We start from the raw sequence: 22,920 nt of genomic DNA, 5'->3' as shown, positions 1-22,920 counted from the left end.
AGGGCTAATCTGAGTAAGGGCACTGGGTGGACTGAGCGGACTACTGGGTACGATGGACCAGTGGTCTGACCTAGCAGCAGCAATCCTTATGTTCTTAAGAAACTGAAGCTTATCAAGTCTCCTTGCCCCGATGGGTTTGGCCCAGAATACTATAATCTCTTGCCTGATCTTCTTGCCGAGCCCTTGGTGAACTATTTCAATTTCCTCTCTACTACCACTTCGGGCTTCTGGAGTAATTTAGCTCATATTACTTTGCTCCAAAAACTTGGGAAGGACCCCATGCAAGTTGGTTCCTATCGCCCGACCTCGTTATTGAACCAAGATGTTAAGTTGTTGTCTTCTATTTTGTCAGCTAGGCTGAATTTGTTCCTGCTCTGTCTCATTGAGGATGACCAAGTAGGGTTTGTTCCTCAGCGTTATGCTTCCATGAATCTCCTTAAGGTGTTAACTGTGCTTCATGAGCATAGGGGCGCGATCGTTGGACTTGATATGGAAAAGGCCTTTGATAGCATTTCCTGGCAGTACCTTTTTTGGATTTTGCAAGAGTATGACCTGGATGGGAATTTTATCACTTGGATTCAGGACCTTTACACTACGCCGCAGGCATGACTTATCATTAATGGTGGCTTATCAACTTCCTTCCAGCTTTACCGGGGATGCACCAGGGATGTCCCCTCTCTCCACTGCTGTTCGTCTTGGCCATCAAACTGCTAGCCATTAAGATCCACTCTAGTCCTGAGTTAAGTGGTATCCAAATAGGGAGTATGGAATGTCATATCACCTTATTTGAGGATGATATATTGCTCTTTTTGGACTAGGACCCCCTTCACTTGTCGGTGGTGTTACATTTGGTGACAGAGTTCAGCACCCTCTTGGGTCTTAAAGTGAACAGTGAGAAGTCTGAATTGTTACCTCTGATGGGGCTTGGCTGGGAGCCTTGGCATGCTGCATTGCAGATCCCCCCAGTGCACAAACCGATGCAATATCTTGGAATTTACCTGCACACGAACCCTCAGGTTATGTATAAGTGTAATGTTTCGGCTGCTATTGACAAAATTCAAGCCCTTTGTTCTGCTTGGTGAGACCTCCTATTCTCCCTGCTGGGGAGGGCAGCATTGGTTAAAATGATCTTATTGCCCAAACTGTTATACCCCCTACAAATGGTACCCTTCTGGATGTTACAGCGAGATATCGGGAAACTTTGTTCCCTTTCCACCACTTATCTTTGGCGTCAGCGAGTGGCGTGTATTGCCTATGTGAAGTTCACCCTTTCTAAGCAGGAGGGGGGCCTGGGTCTCCCTGATGTTCACGCTTACAATTTGGCGGCTCATATGCATTTTGTTCATGAGGGGGTGACAGGGATTGCTCGGTTCTCCCCTCCGGGGTGGATGGCAGGTTGGTGTGCACCCTTTACTTTTTAAAATCTTTTGCATACACCCCGAGGCGCAGGGGGTGCTCTGCCCTTCAAATTGCATTTTTTGTGAACTTTTGGTATGGCCTGGCAGTGGTGGCATAGGGCACAGGCCCGGTCCCCACTAGCCTCTCCCTTTTTGCAACTCCAGGGTAACTCCAGTTTCACTCTGGGCCTCAGCTGTTCTCCGTTTGCTGCTTGGGCTTCTAGGGGGTGCTTTAACTCTCTCTATCATATGATTGATGGGGACACGGTTTTTTTTGCTCCATTTGCCCACTTTCAGGATGCTTGGGAGATCCCCACTCATCAATTTTTTGCATATTTGTAAGCCCTGCATTATTTTCAGAGTCTTCACCAGCAGTATGGAACAGAGTGGATGTGCGAACCTCTAGATGAGTATTTACTTTGTGTATTGGCTTCCCAGACCTCCCTTTCAGTCTGGTATCGGGTGGTTTGTTCCTTCACTTCCCAGGGGCATTTTACCACTCTGCGGGACAGGTGGAACCAGGACCTCGCTACATATTACACCCCTGAAACCTTTCTGGAGCATTTTCACACCTTGCATGCCTTTGTAAAATCCGCAGCTTGGCAGGAGACTCAATTTAAAATCCTCTATAGGGCTTAAGAGAGGGATGCCCGCATGGGTTTGTGGGGGGAGACCCTGTGTACCAAATGCAGAGGGGCTCCCGGGATGCTACTGCATTCCTTCTTCTCCTTATGGAACTCCTCCTTTGCGCAATTGGTCTTACAGCACAACTTAGAGTGGGATTAAAAAATGCTGCTTCTCAGTGATCAGACTCTGCTGGAAGTCCAAGGCCTCACTGTACCTCAGTGGTGATTTATTTATCTGACCTTGTTGACAGTTAAATGAACGATCTTACAATATTGGACTCAGGAAGGGACTATTCCCTTGAAAAGTTGGTTAAGTCAGATGTCTGAGCTGGCACGTTTTGAACTTTGCTATCATAAATGCTCCACCAACCCTGAGGTGTTGGCCTACTTGGCTCTGCGAAAGGGTGTTCCTGAGGTTACCTCTAGTCTCCTGACTTGGGGAGATTGGGGGGAGATTGAATGGGGAGTGTGCTTTGAGTATGTATGATTGTTTGTCTGGTTTGCGTTGCCTGGTGTCTGGTCGTGTTGCCCCTCACGTAGGGGATTCTTGGGGATAGGCATAATACATTGAAAAATTTATGGGGCCAACAAGGGAAGTGGGATGACCTTGCCCTTGGATAGTCCTGCATATTATTGGTCCACTATGTGTTCTTGATGGCTATTGTTGTTGTTTTTTTTCAATGATGCTTCTGTTTGTATATATCTTCATTGTACCATGATTGTTTCTCTTGTTGACTCTTTAATAAAAATGATACCGTGATGCAAAATAAATGCTTAATGATATCTACAAAAATTTGGAAAATTTACCCCTTCCGCCAATTGTGATTTTTGCAAAGATACTAAGGCTATTCTAGCAGTTTTACCCAGCCAAAGAAATTTTGTAAGAATCCAATTTAGTTTTTTTATAAAAGGAACTGTGAAAATAAACTGGTAACATACTCATTTAGTAACAAACTACAGGCAAGATCATCATTTTGATGGTTTGGGCTCTCCTCCACCAAGAAAGATGTAATGGATTCCAATGCTCACACATTTCTTTAACCTTCAACAATAAAGATTTTTTATTTGCTGTCATTGTGTCTTCCAATGTTTTTAGAATCATTGCACCTAAATATTTTATTCCCTCTTCCTTCTAAAGGAATGGGAATGGATCAGTTAGGCCTTTTACACAATGCACGTTCAATGGAAGAACCTCTGATTTACTCCAATTTATCTTATATCCAGAAAATTTGGCAAATCGATCAATCAATTCCAGTAATGAGGGATGGTTGATTGAGGATTTTTCAAATGAAGCAAAATATCATCTGCATAAACTGAGATTTTATAATCTCGACCTGCATATGGAATTCCATGTATCACCTTTGCCTGTCAAATAGCCAACAACAAGGGTTCCAAAACAATTTCAAAAAGCAAAAGAGATAAGGGACATCCTTGTCTAACTCCTCTTTTCAGACAAAAATGCTCCAAAAATGTATAATTAATATATAATCTGGCTTAGGGGGAACTATACAAGGTTTGAATCATTTGAATAAATCCGGAACCTATTCCAAACCACTCCATTGCTTAGTACATAAAAGTCCATTCTACACGATCAAAGGCCTTCTCTGCATCTAAGGAAACAGAGAAAGCTGGATCATCTATTATTTTTGCTAAATTAAGCATCTGAAATGCCAATCTGGTATTATTTGCAGAATGTCTTTGAGCAACAAAACCTGTTTGGTGCACCCCAATCATATAAGGGAGAGCCTTGGCTAACCTCAGAGCCAATAGTGTAGCCAGAATTGTACCATCCACATTAATTAAAGAAATAGGCCTGTAATTTGAAACCAGCATGGGATCTGTTTGGCTTCATCAAAACAATTGTTAAAGATTCCGCCATAGTACCTGATATGACCCGTCTTCAGTTGTAATTGATATAATTTAAAAAGATGAGGTAACAGTATTGTTTGAAATGACTTTAAAAAACTCCACTGTGAATCCATCACTATCCAGATTGGACCCATCTCTGAGAGACTTCAATTCTGACTGAAGTTCTATAACTGATAGGGGCACCTCAAGTTTACTTTTAAATGCTCTGGAATTTTTGGCCCAATAATCAAAGTTAAAAATTCTATTCCTTCATCTTCTTTATTGAAATATAGCTCGGAAGAATACAAAGCTTTATAATAATCCAAAAATTATTTTAACACATATCCAATATGGGTATAAACTTTACCTTTTTCATCTTTAATTACCGCAATCTTTTTTCTTCTTTTTTTTTTTTTTTTGCTTTAAGATAATTAGCCAATAATCTTCCCACTTTATTTGAGTTTCCATAATACACAGTTTGTTGACAAAACAAATCTTTCCTAGCCAATTGTGAGGAAATTTCATTATATTTAGCTTTCAACAGGGCATTCAAAGTATCTTGTTCCCATTTCAAAGCCAATTATGACTCTAAAGTCAAAATAATTTGTTCCAAATTGGAAAATTCTAATTTAAGTAATTTCCTAATATGCACCGAATATGAAATAATATGCCCTCACACTGTAGCTTTAAAAGCATCCCATATAGTTTTCAAAGATATTTCCTTCTAAAGGAGTGTTGAATTGAAAATATTCATTCATTTTTAGTTGAATTTCCTCAAGAAAGTTCAAATCTGAAAGCAGTGCATTATTAAACTTCCAAACAGGTCTATTAGAATCTTCTTCAGTGAACTAATATTCTATCCAAATTCCAGCATGATCCGACAAAAGAATTGGATCTATGCTGGCCTTTGTAACCTGTTGGAATAAATGATCTGAAACAAAAAAAATAATCAATTCTTGAAAATGATTTATGAACTTGGGAACAAAATGAAAATTCACGAGCATTAAAATGAAAAATCCACCATATATCCTTTAATCCACATGTATGTATAATATTATCCAGACCTAATGATTTAAATTGTCTACTTGATTGTTTATCCATTATGAGATCCATGACAGTGTGCCTGGAAGAGAAGTCGGCCAGTATCTTGTGTGGAGCAGAGCCGGCAGCAGGGAACAGAGCCAGAGGTGGAGCCATGGTGAGTGAGTGCAGGACCAAAGGCCTGTCTTCAGGGTTCACTAATGCTACTCTGAATCCTCCAGCTGTCTTCTGCCATGGAAGCTGTTGAAACTGCCACAGGCAGAGTTCTACTCTACTGCACATGAGGGGGCACGGCACCACGGATCACGGACCCACCAAGTTTGAAGTGTGCATGCGTGCTAAGAGTATTACTATAGCAGATAATAAACACCCATAAATAATCTACTGTTAGATGCCATCAAATGGAATCTATAATGAATAAATGACACCAATATAAAGGCTCTCTTAATCTTAACCAAATCTGCTGAAGTTGCCACCGCCGTCTCCCATAAGAACATAAGAATTGCCACTGCTGGGTCAGACCAGTGGTCCATCGTGCCCAGCAGTCTGCTCACACGGTGGCCCTTAGGTCAAACACCAGTGCCTTATCTGAGTCTAGCCTTACCTGCGTATGTTCTGGGCCAGCAGGAACTTATCTAACCTTTTCTTGAATCCCTGAAGGGTGCTTTCCTCTATAACAGCCTTTGGAAGAGCGTTCCAGATTTCTACCACTCTCTGGGTGAAGAAGAACTTTTTTACGTTTGTACAGAATCTATCCTCTTTTAACTTTAGCATGTTCCCTCTCGTTCTCTTCACCTCGGATAGGGTGAGCAATCTCTCTTTCTCTACTAAGTCAATTCCTTTCAATATCTTGAATGTTTCGATCATGTCCCCTCTTGGTTTCCTCTTTTCAAGGGAGAAAAGGCCCAGTTTCTCTAGCCTCTCATTGTACAGCATCTCCTCCATTCCCTTAACCATTTTTGTCACTCTCCTCTTACCCCTTTCGAGTACTATGTCATTTTTTATGTATGGCGACCAGAATGATTATAGTGTAGTATTGCTTTGCAAATGAATCAAGACAACATTAAATGGAACTGGCTTTTCTTTGGAGCCTCTGTAAGAATATTGACAAAGAGGGAAACAGTCTGAGTAAATTTTTCAAGCTGTAAATATTCTTCAACCTAGTCTTTAAAAAGTAAACCAGTGAATGTACTTGAAGGGAAATAGGGACATTTCAAGGGAAAACAGTAGGCAGGAAGATGGGTTGAGATTTCTTCCTATTGGTTGCACCACTTGGTTTACTTTTCAAGGCCCCCTACTCTTGAAAACAGAGATTAGTGCACAGGTAGATGATGTTATATGTAATCAAGTGCAAAGTGATGTATGTGGGAAAGAAGAACCCAAACTATAGTTACATGATGTTGGGTTCTACATTAGGAGTCACCACCTAAGAAAAGGATCTAGATATCATTGAAGATACATTGAAACCTGCAGCTCAGTGTGTGGAGGCAGTTTTTTTAATTTTTAGAATTGGCACTGCTGGGTCAGACCAGTAGTCCATCTTTCCCAGCAGTCCGCTACCGCAGCAGCCCCAAGGTCAAAGACCAGTGCCCTAACTGAGACCAGCCCTACCTGAGTATGTTCCAGTTCAGCAGGAACTTGTCTAACTTTGTCTTGAATCCCTGGAGGGTGATTTCCCCTATAAAAACCTCTGGAAGAGCATTCCAGTTTTCTACCACTCTCTGGGTGAAGAAGAACTTCCTTACATTTGTTTGGAATCTATCCCTTTTTAACTTTAGAGAGTGGCCTCTTGTACTCCCTACCTTGGAGAGGGTGAACAACCTGTCTTTATCTACTAAGTCTATTCCCTTCAGTATCTTGAATGTTTCTATCATGTCCCCTCTCAGTCTCCTCTTTTTAAGGGAGAAGAGGCCCAATTTCTCTAATCTCTCACTGTACAACAACTCCTCCAGCCCCTTAACCATTTTAGTCGCTCTTCTCTGGACACTTTTGAGTAGTACTGTGTCCTTCTTCATGTACGGTGACCAGTGCTGGATGCAGTACTCCAGGTGAGGGCGCACCATAGCCCGGTACAACAGCATGATAACCTCTGATCTGTTTGTGATACCTTCTTTATCATTCCTAGCATTAGTGAATTGCAATCTGCCCTTAACACACAGGAGAATAAAGATCAAGTTATTAATGCTATGAATCTATTACGGTGACCAGTGCAGGATGCAGTATTCCAGGTGAGGGCGCACCATGGGCCGGTACAGTGGCATGATAACTTTCTCGGATCTGTTTGTGATCCCCTTCTTAATTATTCCTAGCATTCTGTTCAACCTTTTCACCACCACTGCACATTGCGCAGACTGCTTCATCGACTTGTCGACCAGTACTCCCAAGTCTTTTTCCTGGGAGGTCTCTTCAAGTACCACCCCGGCATCCTGTATTCGTATAAAAGATTTTTGTTACCAACTTGCATCACTTTACACTTATCCACATTGAACCTCATTTCCCATGTCGTGGCCCATTTATCAAGTGTGTTTATGTCAAGTTGCAGGTCTTTACAATCCTCCTGCATCTTCACTACTCTGAATAACTTCGTATTATCTGCAAATTTAATCACATCACTCGTCGTACCAATTTCCAGATCATTTATAAATATGTTGAAGAGCACGTGTCCAAGCACCAAACCCTATGGCACTCCACTGCTGATACTTTTCCAGTCCAAGTATTTTCCATTTACCCCACTCTCTGTTTCCTATCCTCCAGCAGGTTTTTAATCCACATATTTTACCCTCGATTCCATGGCTTGGAACCTTGTCAAACGCCTTCTGAAAATCCAGATATATAATGTTGACCAGGTCACCCTTGTCTATCCGCCTGTTTACTCCATTGAAGAAGTGCAGCAAGTTAGTCAAACAAGATCTTCCTTTGCTGAAGCCATGCTCACTGGTCCTCATCAGATCGTGTCCATCAAGGTGCTCAATGATTCAGTCCTTTATCAGCACCTCTACCATCTTTCCTTGTACTGAGGTCAGATTCACCAGTCTGTGGTTTCCCAGCTCACCCCTCAAACCTTTCTTGAAGATCGACGTAACATTAGCCACTTTCCAGTCTTCTGAAATCCTTCCCAATTTGATCGATAAATTGGCTATCTGTTAAAGCAGTTCAGTCCATTTAAAACCCTCGGATGGATGCCATCTGGTTCCGGGGATTTATCAATTTTAAGCTTATCAATCTGCCTGCATACCTCTTCTAGACTGACCATCAACCTTGTCAGTTTCCCATCTTTATTTCCCACGTATAGCCTGTCAGCTTCCAATATGTTGTGTATATCCTCTTTGATAAATACATATGGAAAAAATGTGTTCAGTTTGTCGGCGATGGCTTGTCCTCCATTAGCACTCCCTTTATTCCATGGTCATCCAGTGGCCTCACCGCTTCATTCGCGGGTCATTTCCCTTTAATATATCAAAAGAACAGCTTGATGTTTTTTGCCTCCTTGGCTATTTTTTCCTCGTAGTCTCCCTTTGGCCCCTCTTACCACCTTATGGCACCTGCTTTGATGCTGTTTGTGCTTTTTCCAGTTTTTGTCCATTTTTGACTTTTTCCATTTCTTAAACAAAGTCTTCTTGTCTCTGATCGCTTCCTTCACCACTACAGTTTGTCACGCCGGTTTCTAGTACTTTTTCCTTTTGGATCCCTTGTTGAAATGTGGTATATATAGATTTTGTGCCCTGGTGACTGTGTCCTTAAAAAGGGACCATGCTTGCTCTAGAGTCTTTATACTGCTTATCCCCTTTTTAATCTTCTTCCCCAACATAAGTCTCATTCCTTTGTAATTTCCTTTTCGGAAGTTCAGCATCGTGGCCATTGTTCTTGATTGATCTTCCACCCTTGTGTCTAAGTCGAAACAGATCATATTGTGATCACTGGTTCCCAGTGTCCCCTCTACTGCTACACCTTGCGCCGGTCCTCGTAGTCCAGAATTGTGTTTCCTCTTGTATTTTCCTTGACAAGTTGTTCCAGTAATCAATCGCCTACAGCATCCAGGAACTTGGTCTCCCTACCACAGCCAGAAGTGCATAGGTTCCAGTCTATCCCCGGATATTTGAAGTCACCCATGATAACTGCATTGCCTCCCTTGCAGTTGCATTTAATCTCATCCGTCATTTCTCCATCAATTTCTTCGGACTGCCCTGGGGGTTGGTAGTAGATGCCAATCTTCTTTTCCGTTCCATTTGTTCCCAGAATTTTTATCCATAGAGATTCTAACTTATTCTTCATGTTTTCTCCAGTAGACTCAATTCCCTCTTTGATGTATTGGACAATGCCTCCATCTTTTTGATCCATTCTGTCTCTGCGGTATAGCTTGTATCCCAGTAGCGCAGTGTCCCAGACGTTTTCCTCATTCCACCATGTTTCCATGATGCCGATGATGTCAAGGTTATCGTTTTGTACCATAGCTTCAAATTCACCCATCTTATTCTTTAGGCTCTTTGCGTTCGTGCATATACACTTGAGTTTGAGGCCTATTACTTTCTTGCAATTCTTTTCCTCTTGTGTCCCTTTCAATCCGTCAGGTTTTCTGTCCTGCCCATGATCCAGTAGTCTTCCCCGCTATCTTCTTGCATGGTATCCTATGGGTATACCGGTTCCCAAACCATCAACTCTTGGTCAACTGTCGGCTTTCCCCTTCTTCCTAGTTAAGAAAGCAAATCAGATTTTAGAAATGGAAAAGAAGGATGCACAACCATCTGGGACTAATTCAACCATGTCACAGAGGAAACTCTCGAAAACCCACTGAAAGGCCTATGGCCTACAACCTATCCTCTAAATCTCTGTCCAGCAAAAATAGTACAAGTGGGTATAGGCCTCCTTGAAGCGGCCAATTAAATTGTTAACTCCTTGTTTGGAGAAGGGCAGCAGCCAACAACTCAAAAAAGATCTGTGGTGCTCCTCTTGCTGATAAAGAGTTCTCTTGATTAGGATAAACTCAAAAATTACAAACCAGTCTCTTACATGCCTTTCCTGACAAAACTGACACAAAGTCCCGCAGCAACAAGGGGGCATCCGTGGAAAATCATGGGTGGGAAACTGCACGGGGACACCAGGAAATTATTTTTCACTGAAAGGGTGGTTGATCGCTGGAATAGTCTTCCACTTCAGGTTATTGAGGCCAGCAGCGTGCCTGATTTTTAGGCCAAATGGGATAGACACGTGGGATCTATTCACAGAGAAAGGTAGGGGAGGGTCATTGGGGTGGGCAGACTAGATGGGCCGTGGCCCTTATCTGCCATCTATTTCTATGTTTCTAAAGGGCTCCTTTTACTAAGCTGTGGTAGCTTTTTTAGCGCGTGCTGCAGATTAGAGCACTAACCCCACGCTACATGCCAAAAACTAATGCCAGCTCAATGGTGGCATTAACGTCTAGCGCGAATGGCAATTTAGTGTCCGCTATGTCCGCTACTGCAGCTTAGTAAAAGGAGCCCTAACTGGTTAACTGAACATAATTATCTAGACCAGGATCTGGCTTCAGACCTGGGTACATAACAGAGATAGTTCTTGTGTCCCTTCTTGATAATCTGCACAAGGACCATTACAGGAGATTATCCTTCAACACTGTGAATCATAATATCATGCTTACAAGACTAGCAGAAAAAGGTATTTGTGGCACAGTACTTACAGTACATTGCTCAAAACTTATTTGTTAAAGAGAGAACAATGAGTTTTGTTCAGCAACTGCACATCATTACCTTGGGCAGTGAATTGTAGGGTGCACAGGGGTCCATACTTTCTCCTATCTTATTTAATATCCACCTTAAGTCTCTGGCTGATCTGCTTCAGTCAATGGATTCACAATTCTATATTCATGCCAATGATGTGCAACTTCTCATACTCATTGAACGAGATCTACCAACTGACTGGCTGTCTAACCACAAATCAAGAATGGGAAAACAATAAACTCCACCTGAACCCACACAAAACAGAGATTCTTTTGGTTCCTAACACAATGGGACAAATACCTGACTTCAAAATTTATTTGGGTACGTATGACAGAAAAGGAATCTGGGGATACTGTTAGACTCATTGCTCACTCTGATTCTGCAAATTCAAATAACCTTTTAAAAATAGTCTGTATTATCTTTGGCAACTATGAAATCTCTTTCAATATATTGAAAAGACAAGTCTAAACAGAGTTGCCCATACCATGATAGCATCATGACTAGACTACTGCAATGCCCTGTGCACTTGGTCTAAATAAAAAGAGTTTGAATCAGATGCAACTAATTCATAATTCAGAGTGACAGCAGCATGACCACATTGCAACCTTCTTGAAAAAGCTACATTGGCCACCAGTACATTACAGGGATAAATTTAAAATGCTATTTTTATCTTCACTAGGACTAGTGGACATACAATGAAACTACTAAGTAGTAGATTTAAACCAAAGTGGATAAAACATTTCCTCACTCAACATATAATTCAACTCTGAATTTGTTGCCAGCGAAGGAGGTGAAAGCAGTTATCTTAGCAGGGTTTTTAAAAATGTTTGAATAATTTCCTAAAATAAAAGTCCATTAGCCATTATTAAGATGGACGGGGAATTCCACTGGTTAGTCCAAGGAATGGCAGCATAAAATCTATTTTACTCTTTTGGGATCTCTCCAAATACTTGTGCCCTGAGTTGACCAGGATAGTAGGCTTGGTTGACCTCCAGTCTCTCCCAGTATTGCAACTGTTTTGTTCTTATGATGTTATGGTACTGTAGCTCTGATGATTGAAAAATAAGATTGAAAGAATATGAGAGTGACAAAGCTTTGAAATGAGGGTTTACCATCTTAATAATAAAATGCTAAGCGCGCATGCGCACTAGCGCTGCATGTTCCCTGATCCCTTTTCTGTCGGGATGTGGCAGCACAAGTGCGCATGCATGCCAGACAAGCTTCCCTGCTCTCCACCTCACAATACGGCCCTACCGGCCAAAGCTTCTTTAGATGCTGCTGCGGCAAGGCAGTGCAAAGGCAGTGCGGAGCGACGGTTGCAGGGAGGAGGCTGCGGCGGCTTGAGGCGAAAGGCGGCGAGGAGCGGCAGCTGCCGGCCACTAGCACCCCCTGCCCTCTCATTCACGGCCCAGGAGAGACGTGGCAGTGCGAGGCCTGGACATCACCGCCACACGATGCGACGCCTGGGCGCTGCACACAGAAGAAAGCGCTGTGGCTCGCCTGGGCGGACATGTTGGTGGTGGCGGCTGTGGAAGAGGGAATGGGAGCAAACACCAGCTCCCCGCGACCCGGCAGAGGCCCCACACCAGAGTGAACTCATGCTGCCACCCAGAACTCCCTCACCTTTGCTGACTCTTGCCCCTGCCTGTCCCACAGGGCACCCCTGGCAATCCTGGCCCACAATAGTCGGCCCAGATCCAAGGTAGAGGAGACACTGGAACACCAACAATGCAACAGGTACTCTAATGATGCTGGATGAGGTGAAAAAGGTGGAAATAGGAAAGGTAAAAGGGGAAATGAGAATATTGGTAAGTAAAAAAAAGGGAGAAGGGCTGCTGCTGGACAGGGGGAGCAGGGAAGGGGTACTGCTGGACAGGAGGAGGTAAAAGGAAGAGAGAAGGGCTACTGATGGACAGGGGGAGCAGGAAAGGGGTTCTGCTGGACAGAGGGGAGGTAAAAGGAAGGGAGAAGGGCTACTACTGGACAGGGGGGAGAGACAGAAAGAAAGGGGGGCAGGGAGAAAGAAAAAAAGACACACATACAGAAAGAGAGAAAGAAATGCCTAAGTCTACACATCTATTCTAGCACCCGTTAAAGTAACGGGCTAAAAAACTAGTACAATATAAGCAGGTTATAGGGATATGTGCACCTTGGATTGTACAAGGTTTGTTCAAAAAAATCCAGGACAGTTTGAATTGTACACCAACAGGAAGCTCTTTTGAAACATGCTAGATGGTATTGAAAAGTTTAAAACCTCATGAGCAATCTCTTTTTTCCTCTGTTAATAACTGTTTTTGTCTCAAACCTACAGCATTTCTTGTGATTGACTATTTTTCAACATTTTTAACTCAAAGAGCAGTGCTACTGCATGACATTCAGCTTTAAATTGGGCAAGACCAGTACAGAAACTTATGAAATGTTGAAAGTGGCTTATGGAGAAAATGTCATGATTCATGGAAGGTGTTTTGAATGATATTCCTGCTTCAAAAGTGGTTGTAAATCAGTGAAAGATGATTCACAAACTGGAAGACAATCAATGACAACTGATGATGATCATGTTGATCAAGTAAGGATTCTTGTGCACATTAATTGGTGATTAACTGTTAGAGAATTGGCAGACAAATGCATCTCCATTTGTTTAATCCACAACATTCCAATAAATAAGTTGGTGATGGATTGATTTGCGGCAAAGTTTGTTCCATGGTTGATGACTGATGACCAGAACAACCACAAATTTTGCACAAAAATTACAATGAAAATTCTTCCCCAGCCACCTCACTTTTCTGACTTGACCCTTGTTGACTTCTTGTTGGTAAACTTAAATCCATTCTGAAAGTATAGCGATTCAACACCATTGAAGACATAAAGCAAAATTTGATGCAACAACTTTGTTGATTTCTGAAGATGTGTTTAATGACTGTTTCCAGAAGTGGAAATGACATTGGGAAAACTGTACAGTATATGTAGGGAAGGGGAGTACTTTGAAGTGGACCCAATGGAATAAGTTGTAAGATTGCAGGTTTTTCAATTCAAGCAATTTTTATTGAAAAGATTTTGCAATAGAAAAAAAATAGAACAGAAAACATTGCACATAGGCAAATAGGAATGTCTGGAGTTATATCACAAATGTGCATCAGCAAAAGAAGACAGTAGTAACAATCTATAAAAGAACAGGATATCAGCAACATATGAATGAAATAAGTAAGGGAGATTTGTGTATCAGTACAGATAAAATATAGAAGCGGATCCCAAAAGTGCTTATATTTACTCAGTCTGTGATTGCGATCTGCTAGTAAAAATTCATATTTAGCAACAAGAATTATATAGTTCAATCAATTGGCCTATGTGGTAGAATAATTGTCTTTCCAATGTTGCAAAATTACTTTCAATGTAGAGGAAATCAGTATATCAATCAACTTCTTTTGAGAGTTCAACATAGCATCTGGCAACACTGCAGATCTCAGAATTATTAGTGCAAAGGTGGAAGAAGATGGACAGGAAGTATAATGAGCAACTGTCTATCACACAGCAGACCAGTAAGAAGGTAAACAAGGACAATGAAACAGATTAAGTTGCAAAGTATCTACACTATGGAAACAATTCCAGATTGTGCTGAGATATTAGCATTCTTACACACTTTATAAACCTTTAAAGCAGTCCATGTTATCTTATGACTTATATAATACAATGTTTGTTGGATGGGTGCCAAGTAGACAGGTTTATTACTATGATTCCAAAAATTAAACAGATAGATTCAACTGAAAGAGGGGTAGTGTAGTGAGACAGGGTAAGATGATAATATAATTTTGGATAAGACATGCTGAGCATGCAAGCCATGCTGTAACACAATATAAATCTTGAGTTCTTGTTCTACCAAGGAAGGAAGGCTACATGGGAAGGATTTGTTATACAACTCTTAAGTTGTATATATATATATTCCCTTGTGTGGGTGCCAGGCCATATTGTTTTTGTAAAGACTCAAATGAACAAATCTGATTATCTAAAAGAATGTCTTTAAGAGGTCCAGCAAATGGGTCACTTTCCTATCTATATGAGAATTACCCCACAAAGGGGAAAATTTATATTGTGAATCAAAATTGAAAAGGTTTTATCAAAACCATGTAATGTATTCACAATGATCTTCAAGATGTGTGATAGGAAGTGCAGGAGCACCTACCAATTGAACTAAGGGTAAAGGCTAAACTAGAAATCACTCAATGTTAAACCAAACAGGATCCTAGGAATGGGATCAGTTTGAATCCACCAACTAGTGCTGATGGATTAGCATAGCTGTGTCCACCCTCTGTTCCCTAAAAGTATATCTTATAGAATATAAGAACAACCATACTAGATCAGACCAGTATTCTCCTGTTTCCAAATGTGGCCAATCCAGGTCACAAGTATGTTATGTTAGGGTATGTTAATCAGGTTCTTTGTTCCACCTCTAACTATTCAGTTCAAGGACAAATTACATTACAAGAGGTTGGTTCAGTTACCCAGGAAGTTACAATGGACCATTTGACACAGACATTCAATAGAGTTGGAAGTACATGTAGATCAGTATGACTATTAATACAATTATGTTGTAGTTACAAATACATAATTACAAGCTACAACTCAAAAGGAGCCTGAGAAGTTTCAATTCATGTACATCGAGAGTACCGTATTTTCACGCATATAACGCGCGCGTTATACGCGTTTTTACCTACCGCGCATACCCCTCGCGCGTTATATGCGTGAGCGCGGTATACGAAAGTTTTCAAACATAGTTCCCACCCCGCCCGACGCCCGATTCACCCCCCCAGCAGGACCACTCGCACCCCCACCCCGAACGACCACTCGCACGCGCTCCCACCCGCACCCGCATCCACGATCGGAGCAAGAGGGAGCCCAAGCCCTCTTGCCCGGCCGACTCCCCGACGTCCGATACATCCCCCCCCCCCCCGGCAGGACCACTCGCACCCCCACCCCGAAGGACCGCCGACTTCCCGACAATATCGGGCCAGAAGGGAGCCCAAACCCTCCTGGCCACGGCGACCCCCTAACCCCACCCCGCACTACATTACGGGCAGGAGGGATCCCAGGCCCTCCTGCCCTCGACGCAAACCCCCCTCCCCCCCAACGACCGTCCCCCCCCCCAAGAACCTCCGACCGCCCCCCCAGCCGACCCGCGACCCCCCTGGCCGACCCCCACGACCCCCCCACCCCCCTTCCCCGTACCTTTGGAAGTTGGCCGGACAGACGGGAGCCAAACCCGCCTGTCCGGCAGGCAGCCAACGAAGGAATGAGGCCGGATTGGCCCATCCGTCCTAAAGCTCCGCCTACTGGTGGGGCCTAAGGCGCGTGGGCCAATCAGAATAGGCCCTGGAGCCTTAGGTCCCACCTGGGGGCGCGGCCTGAGGCACATGGGCCCAACCCGACCATGTGCCTCAGGCCGCGCCCCCAGGTGGGACCTAAGGCTCCAGGGCCTATTCTGATTGGCCCACGCGCCTTAGGCCCCACCAGTAGGCGGAGCTTTAGGACGGATGGGCCAATCCGGCCTCATTCCTTCGTTGGCTGCCTGCCGGACAGGCGGGTTTGGCTCCCGTCTGTCCGGCCAACTACCAAAGGTACGGGGAAGGGGGGTGGGGGGGTCGTGGGGGTCGCCAGGGGGGTCGCGGGTCGGCTGGGGGAGCGGTCGGAGGTTCTTGGGGGGGGCGGTCGTTGGGGGGGAGGGGGGTTTGCGTCGAGGGCAGGAGGGCCTGGGATCCCTCCTGCCCGTAATGTAGTGCGGGGTGGGGTTAGGGGGTCGCCGTGGCCAGGAGGGTTTGGGCTCCCTTCTGGCCCAACTACCAAAGGTACGGGGAAGGGGGGTGGGGGGGTCGTGGGGGTCGCCAGGGGGGGTCGCGGGTCGGCTGGGGGGGCGGTCGGAGGTTCTTGGGGGGGGGGCGGTCGTTGGGGGGAGGGGGGTTTGCGTCGAGGGCAGGAGGGCCTGGGATCCCTCCTGCCCGTAATGTAGTGCGGGGTGGGGTTAGGGGGTCGCCGTGGCCAGGAGGATTTGGGCTCCCTCCTGGCCCGATATTGTTGGGGAGTCGGCGGTCCTTCGGGGGGAGGGATGTATCGGACGTCGGGGGGGGGCATCAGGCTTTCAGGATGGGGACAGACCTTCAAGGGGGGACAGTGCACGGAAGTCAGGGGGGGTGAACGGAGAGTCGGGACAGCGCACGGAGAGGCGGGGCAGTGCACGGAAGTCAGGGGGGGTGAACGGAGAGTCGGGACAGCGCACGGAAATTCAGGGCAGTGCACGGAAGTCAGGGGGGGGTGAACGGAGAGTCGGGACAGCGCACGGAAAGTCGGGGCAGTGCACGGAAGTCAGGGGGGGGTGAACGGAGAGTCGGGACAGCGCACGGAGAGGCGGGGCAGTGCACGGAAGTCAGGGGGGGTGAACGGAGAGTCGGGACAGCGCACGGAAATTCAGGGCAGTGCACGGAAGTCAGGGGGGGTGAACGGAGAGTCGGGACAGCGCACGGAAAGTCGGGGCAGTGCACGGAAGTCAGGGGGGGGTGAACGGAGAGTCGGGACAGCGCACGGAGAGGCGGGGCAGTGCACGGAAGTCAGGGGGGTGAACGGAGAGTCGGGCAGCATGCGCGGTATAATCGTGAGCGCGTTATACCAAAGTTTTTGTGCTTATCATCGTGATTTCTGCGCGCTATACACGTGTGCGCGTTTTATACGGGTGCGTGTTATTTGCGTGAAAATACGGTACTTTATGTACTGTGGTGCCTTGTCCATTAATTTAGGTGGATAAAACATGAAGATTTTTAAAAATGATGCTTATTGAGCATTGAATTCACCTCCAAAAACAGGTCAAGAACTCACCTATAGCTGCACATTGTTTGATTTCTACCATTCTTTTAATAACTTATGATTCACAGTTTTGAAGAATATTCACAGTATGCCAATTCATTGGCTCTTGAAACAGGAGGGGTATTGGATTTTTTTTATTTAGCCAGTGTGTTTCCAAATGGCTAGAATCATGAGTGTGGCATTGGATCCCCTTTTTTTGTATTCCAGCTTAGGGGATATTTTGGAAACAACATAGTAACATGGTAGATGACGGCAGAAAAAAGACCCAAATGGTCCATCTAGTCTGCCCAACTTGATTCAATTGAAATTTTTAAAAATTTTTCTTTCTTAGCAAGAATCCAAAGCTGTACCCGGTACTGTGCTTGGGTTCCAACAGCTGAAATTGCCATCAAAACTGACTCCAGCCTATCTACACCCTCCCAGCCACTGAAACCCTCCCCAGCCCATCCTCTCCCAAACGGCCATATACAGACAGACACAGACCGTGCAAGTCTGCCCGGTACTGGCCTTAGTTCAATATTTAATATTATTTTCTGATTCTAGATCCTCTGTATTCATCCCACACTTCTTTGAACTCCATCACCATTTTCCTCTCCACCACCTCTCTCGGGAGCGCATACCAGGCATCCACCATCCTCTCCATAAAGTAGAATTTCCTAACATTGCTCTTGAATCTACCACCCCTCAACCTCAAATTATGTCCTCTGGTTTTACCATTTTCCTTTCTCCAGAAAAGATTTTGTTCTACGTTAATACCCTTCAAGTATTTGAATGTCTGAGTCATATCTCCCCTGTCCCTCCTTTCCTCTAGGGTATACATATTCAGCTCTTCCAGTTTCTCCTCATACGTCTTCTGGCACAAGCCTCCTATCATTTTCATCGCTCTCCTCCAGACCGCTTCAAGTCTTCTTACGACCTTCGCCAGATATGGTCTCCAAAACTGAACACAATATTCAAAGTTGGGCCTCACCAGCGACCTGTACAGGGGCATCAACACTTCTTCCTTCTACTGGCTACACCACTCTTTATACAGCCCAGCATCTTTCTGGCAGCAGCCACTGCCTTGTCACACTGTTTTTTCGCCTTTAGATCTTTGGACACTATCACCCAAAGGTCCCTTTCCCTGTCCGTGCATATCAGCTTCTCAGCTCCCAGCATATACAGTGCCTTCCAATTATTAATCCCCAAATGCATTACTTTGCATTTCTAGTGCATGCCATTCCTAATGTTAGGCAAGTTGAGTGTTTTGAGGATGTTTATAGTTCTTTATTAGGTGATTCAGAGTGTATATGAAGGGGGTTTTGTGATCATGCATGTTTCTGATGGTATTTTTTGGGGGGGAGGGAGCAGCTTTAATGTGGTTTTCTAGATATTTAATGCTCCTAATGTTTGATGGAGTCATTATATATATATGATCAAATTCTCTAACATAGGATTATGAAAGGGTATAGATAGAAGCATAAAGGGGAATAAAGGGTTTTAGACAAGGATCACCTTACAGGTCATGGATCTGATAGGCACCGCAGGAGCGGACTGCTGGGCGCGATGGACCTCTGGTCTGACCCAGCAGAGGCAACTTCTTATGTTCTTAAACCCTGGTTACTTAACATGTCATCATCTAATTACTCACAAGTGATTGCTGTTAATTAGCATGGGCTGTGGACTCTCCTTCCTGGATCCTTATTGAATCATGAATTGTTTTGAGCTAGTTGTAATAGAGTAAGTTTTGATTGATGTAATTTTATTGTTGTTAGAAGTTGGTGTAGGTGGTTAGTTATTTACTCATGTTATGTATTTTTCTAGGGTATTGGTGGCAGGAATCCCCAAAGCAGCTTGTGTCAACTGAAATGCATGGTTGGTGATATTGGGAGTTACATTTTACCAGTGCTGGATTCTTTACAGACAGAGAACTGGTTGACTTAAGCCATTTACCAATGTTTGGAGTTGTAAAGGTCTTATATCGTTTGGACTATTTTTGTATTTTCTGGGTACTCTGCATTTACACGTTGATGGTGACTGCTAACAGCAGAAAGTAAATAGGGGAAAAGAGTCACGTGATTAAAGGCTTACATTATAAGATAAGGACCTGAAATAATGTGCGTTAAAGGCGGCCCTATGATCCGGCTTTGATAAGCAACTCTAATGCCTCTCTTCCTATTTATAGAAAACAGTTTTTTCAACAATTTGTTTTGAATGACCTTCATTGCAACCCTTTACATTTGACATGTTACTGATCTCAGGGCAAGTAGTCACTTTCCCCAATATTTTGGGGTCAATTCCTTTTGTTTTTTGCTTGTCACTTTCCCCAATGTCAGTCTCAAAAGCAAACTATGGACTTTTCCTCCATGAACTTGTTCAAGCTTTTTTTAAACTGCTGTTTCCACATCTTCTGGCAATGAGATCCAAAGCTTAACAATTCTATGAATAAAAATATATTTCCTTCTATTAGTTTTAAAAATATCTCCCTGTATCTTCATCTAGAGTCTCCTAGTCTTTTTTCAAAGTATCCTCATGTAATTTCATTGAATGTCCCCTGATTTTTGTACAAAAGCAAAATATAGTGCCACAAACTGCAGCTCAAGTGGCTAGGTGGTTGTCACATAGTTATTTTCATTTGACATTTTTGGTTGGAAGGTGTGTGAATGGTGTATGGGTTCTCCTTTGTCTGGTTGAGGTGGATTGAATTAATCGATTGTTCCAATAGGCTGGGCTGTCTCCATTTATTGCTTTAAATAGTAGGCAGTAAAATTTGAAGTGTACTTTCGCTTGTATTGGGAGCCAGTGTGAGTCCTAGTATGCCTCTGTGATGTGGTCAAATTTTTTCAGTGAGTAGACCAGTCTTAGGGCTATGTTTTATATTGTTTATAGTTGTTTCATCATGGTTGCTGGACAAGGGAGATATAGTATGTTGCAGTAGTCTATTAGACCTAGGATTAGGGATTGTACCAAGAGTTGGAATTGTTTTCTGTCAAAGAATTTTCGAACTTGTCTTAGGTTTCTCATGACTGTGAATTATTTTTTTTATTGTTTTGTTGATTTGTGGCTGCATTGTACAGCCTCTGTTTATCAGTACTCCCAGGAATTTCATAAAATGCATTGAATTACCCTTTTTCCTTTGTTTTTGTTTTATTTCTACATGTTACCTTGGAAAAGTGGTACAACACAGCCACCATACATTTTCAGCACATACACAAAGTCTTACTCAGCAACTCAGTGGCATAGTGGTGGTAGGAAGAACCCCATCACTCCTTCTGCATCCCCACAATCCTTCCCTGTGTCCCTATCAAACATGTGCCTACTTTTCTCCCCATACCTCTTTTTCTCTTTGCCAGCACAAGCAGCACCTCCAACCTGCTGCCCACACAGGTCTTGGCTTTCTCTTTGAGGTGGCTTCCTGGGAAAATTTCAGTATTACCCCAGACCATGTTACATCTAATCAGCTAGTGCTACTTCAGTTGCACTGTATTTTTAGTGGCACTAACTAGTCAAGTAGTGCTGATATCCAGGAGAAGCCAGCTCATCATGAATTAACTAGACAAGAGTCTCTCATGATATGTAATATCTTTTCTAGGGTCCCCTCTAAATAGTCTTCATTTTGTAAAGTATGTGCTTTAAATGTGACTGCACCGGCTATTTTGGGTGGGTGGTTGTGAAGGGAAAATACCTTGCGTTCTTATGAAAATATTGTGTTTATTCTATGCTTATTCTCATGTTTTCAATGTACCCCTCTGGGAAAACCTTCTCACTGTCTTCCTAAAGGTGGAAAAAGAAATACACTTTTTACTGGGGAGAGAACATTTTCAGACAGGACTATCATAAGAACATAAGAATTGCCACTGCTGGGTCAGACGATGGACGTGCCCACAGTCCGCTCACGTGACGGCCCCCAGGTCAAAGACCAGTGCTCTAAAATGAGTCCAGCCTCAGCTGTGTATGTCCCAGTTTAGCAGGAACTTGTCCAGCTTAGGCTTGAAACCCTGGAGGGTGTTTTCATCTACAACCGACCCCAGAAGAGCGTTCCAGCTCTCCACCACTCTCTTGGTGAAGAAGAACTTTCTTATGTTCGTACGGAATCTATCCCCTTTCAACTTTAGAGAGTGCTCTCTCGTTCTACCTACCTTGGAGAGTGTTGTGAACAGTCTGTCTTTATCTACTAAGTCTATTCTCTTCAGTATTTTGAATGTTTCAATCATGTCTCCTCTCAGTTGCCTCTTTTCCAGGGAGAAGAGGCCCAGTTTCTCTAATCTCTCACTGTACGACAACTCCTCCAGCCCCTTAACCATTTTAATTGCTCTTCTCTGGACCCTTTCGAGTAGTACCGTGTCTTTCTTCATGTACAGTGACCAGTGCTGGATGCAGTACTCCAGGTGAGGGCGCACCATAGCCCGGTACAACAGCATGATAACCTCTGATCTGTTTGTGATACCTTCTTTATCATTCCTAGCATTAGTGAATTGCAATCTGCCCTTAACACACAGGAGAATAAAGATCAAGTTATTAATGCTATGAATCTATTAGGACATCCAGAAGGAGTCAGGACAAATATGAATTGGGAATATTTTATCATTCCAGATTGGAATTTTTTTTGTAAACTTTACTCAAAATATGCCAAAAAAATATTGTCATCTAGATATCTGCCCGAGGAATGCATCAATTACTTTCCAAACCCAGCTTTTTAAATGGATGATTATTCAGCTGGACTCTAGTCAATTTGGAAAGATTTAGGAAGGATCATAATTACACCCATAGTAAAAAAAAATCATAAGGAATCACATAGCAGTGAAAGTAATTACAGACCAGTAGCCAGCATTCCATAATGGAGGGATTGGTAAATGCGGAATTAGAAAAATATCTGGAAAAGTTTAATATTTTACATGACAATCAATCAAATGGGATCAAAACATGGGCTCACTTCAAAGAAGAACTTAGAAGGAAGGGTTATTTGAATGGGCAGACTTGTTGGGCCATAGGCCCTTTTCTGCCATCATATTCTATGTTTCTATGTTAATCTGGATTTCGCTCAGGACATAGCACAGAAATAGTGATAGCATCATTACTTAATCAACTTACGATTCTGTTTAGTATAGATTTAAGTACCCTGATCCTGCACTTGGACCTAAGCAGTGCTTTTGATCTGGTAGATCATTATCATCTGCTGTACTGTTTGGATTCAATTGGGATCAGTGGCAATGTTAAAAATTGGTTTAGGGGGGTTCCTAGAACAAAGAACATATGAAGTGTTTATCGAGGACAATTATTCTCTGTCATGGAGGAACTCATGTGGAGTCTCGCAGGGATCTCCCCTATCCCCAACGCTCTTTAATATTTATCTAGTTCCTTTGGCATATTTACTGGTTGGCGGGTAGGAAACAGAGGGTGGGGTCCCACAGGGCTCGGTGCTCGGGCCGCTGCTATTTAATATATTCATAAATGATCTAGAAACAGGGACGA

The sequence above is a fragment of the Geotrypetes seraphini genome, chromosome 12 (assembly GCF_902459505.1).
Source record: "Geotrypetes seraphini chromosome 12, aGeoSer1.1, whole genome shotgun sequence".
Lineage (NCBI taxonomy): Eukaryota > Metazoa > Chordata > Amphibia > Gymnophiona > Dermophiidae > Geotrypetes > Geotrypetes seraphini.
This window is presented reverse-complemented; position numbering follows the sequence as displayed.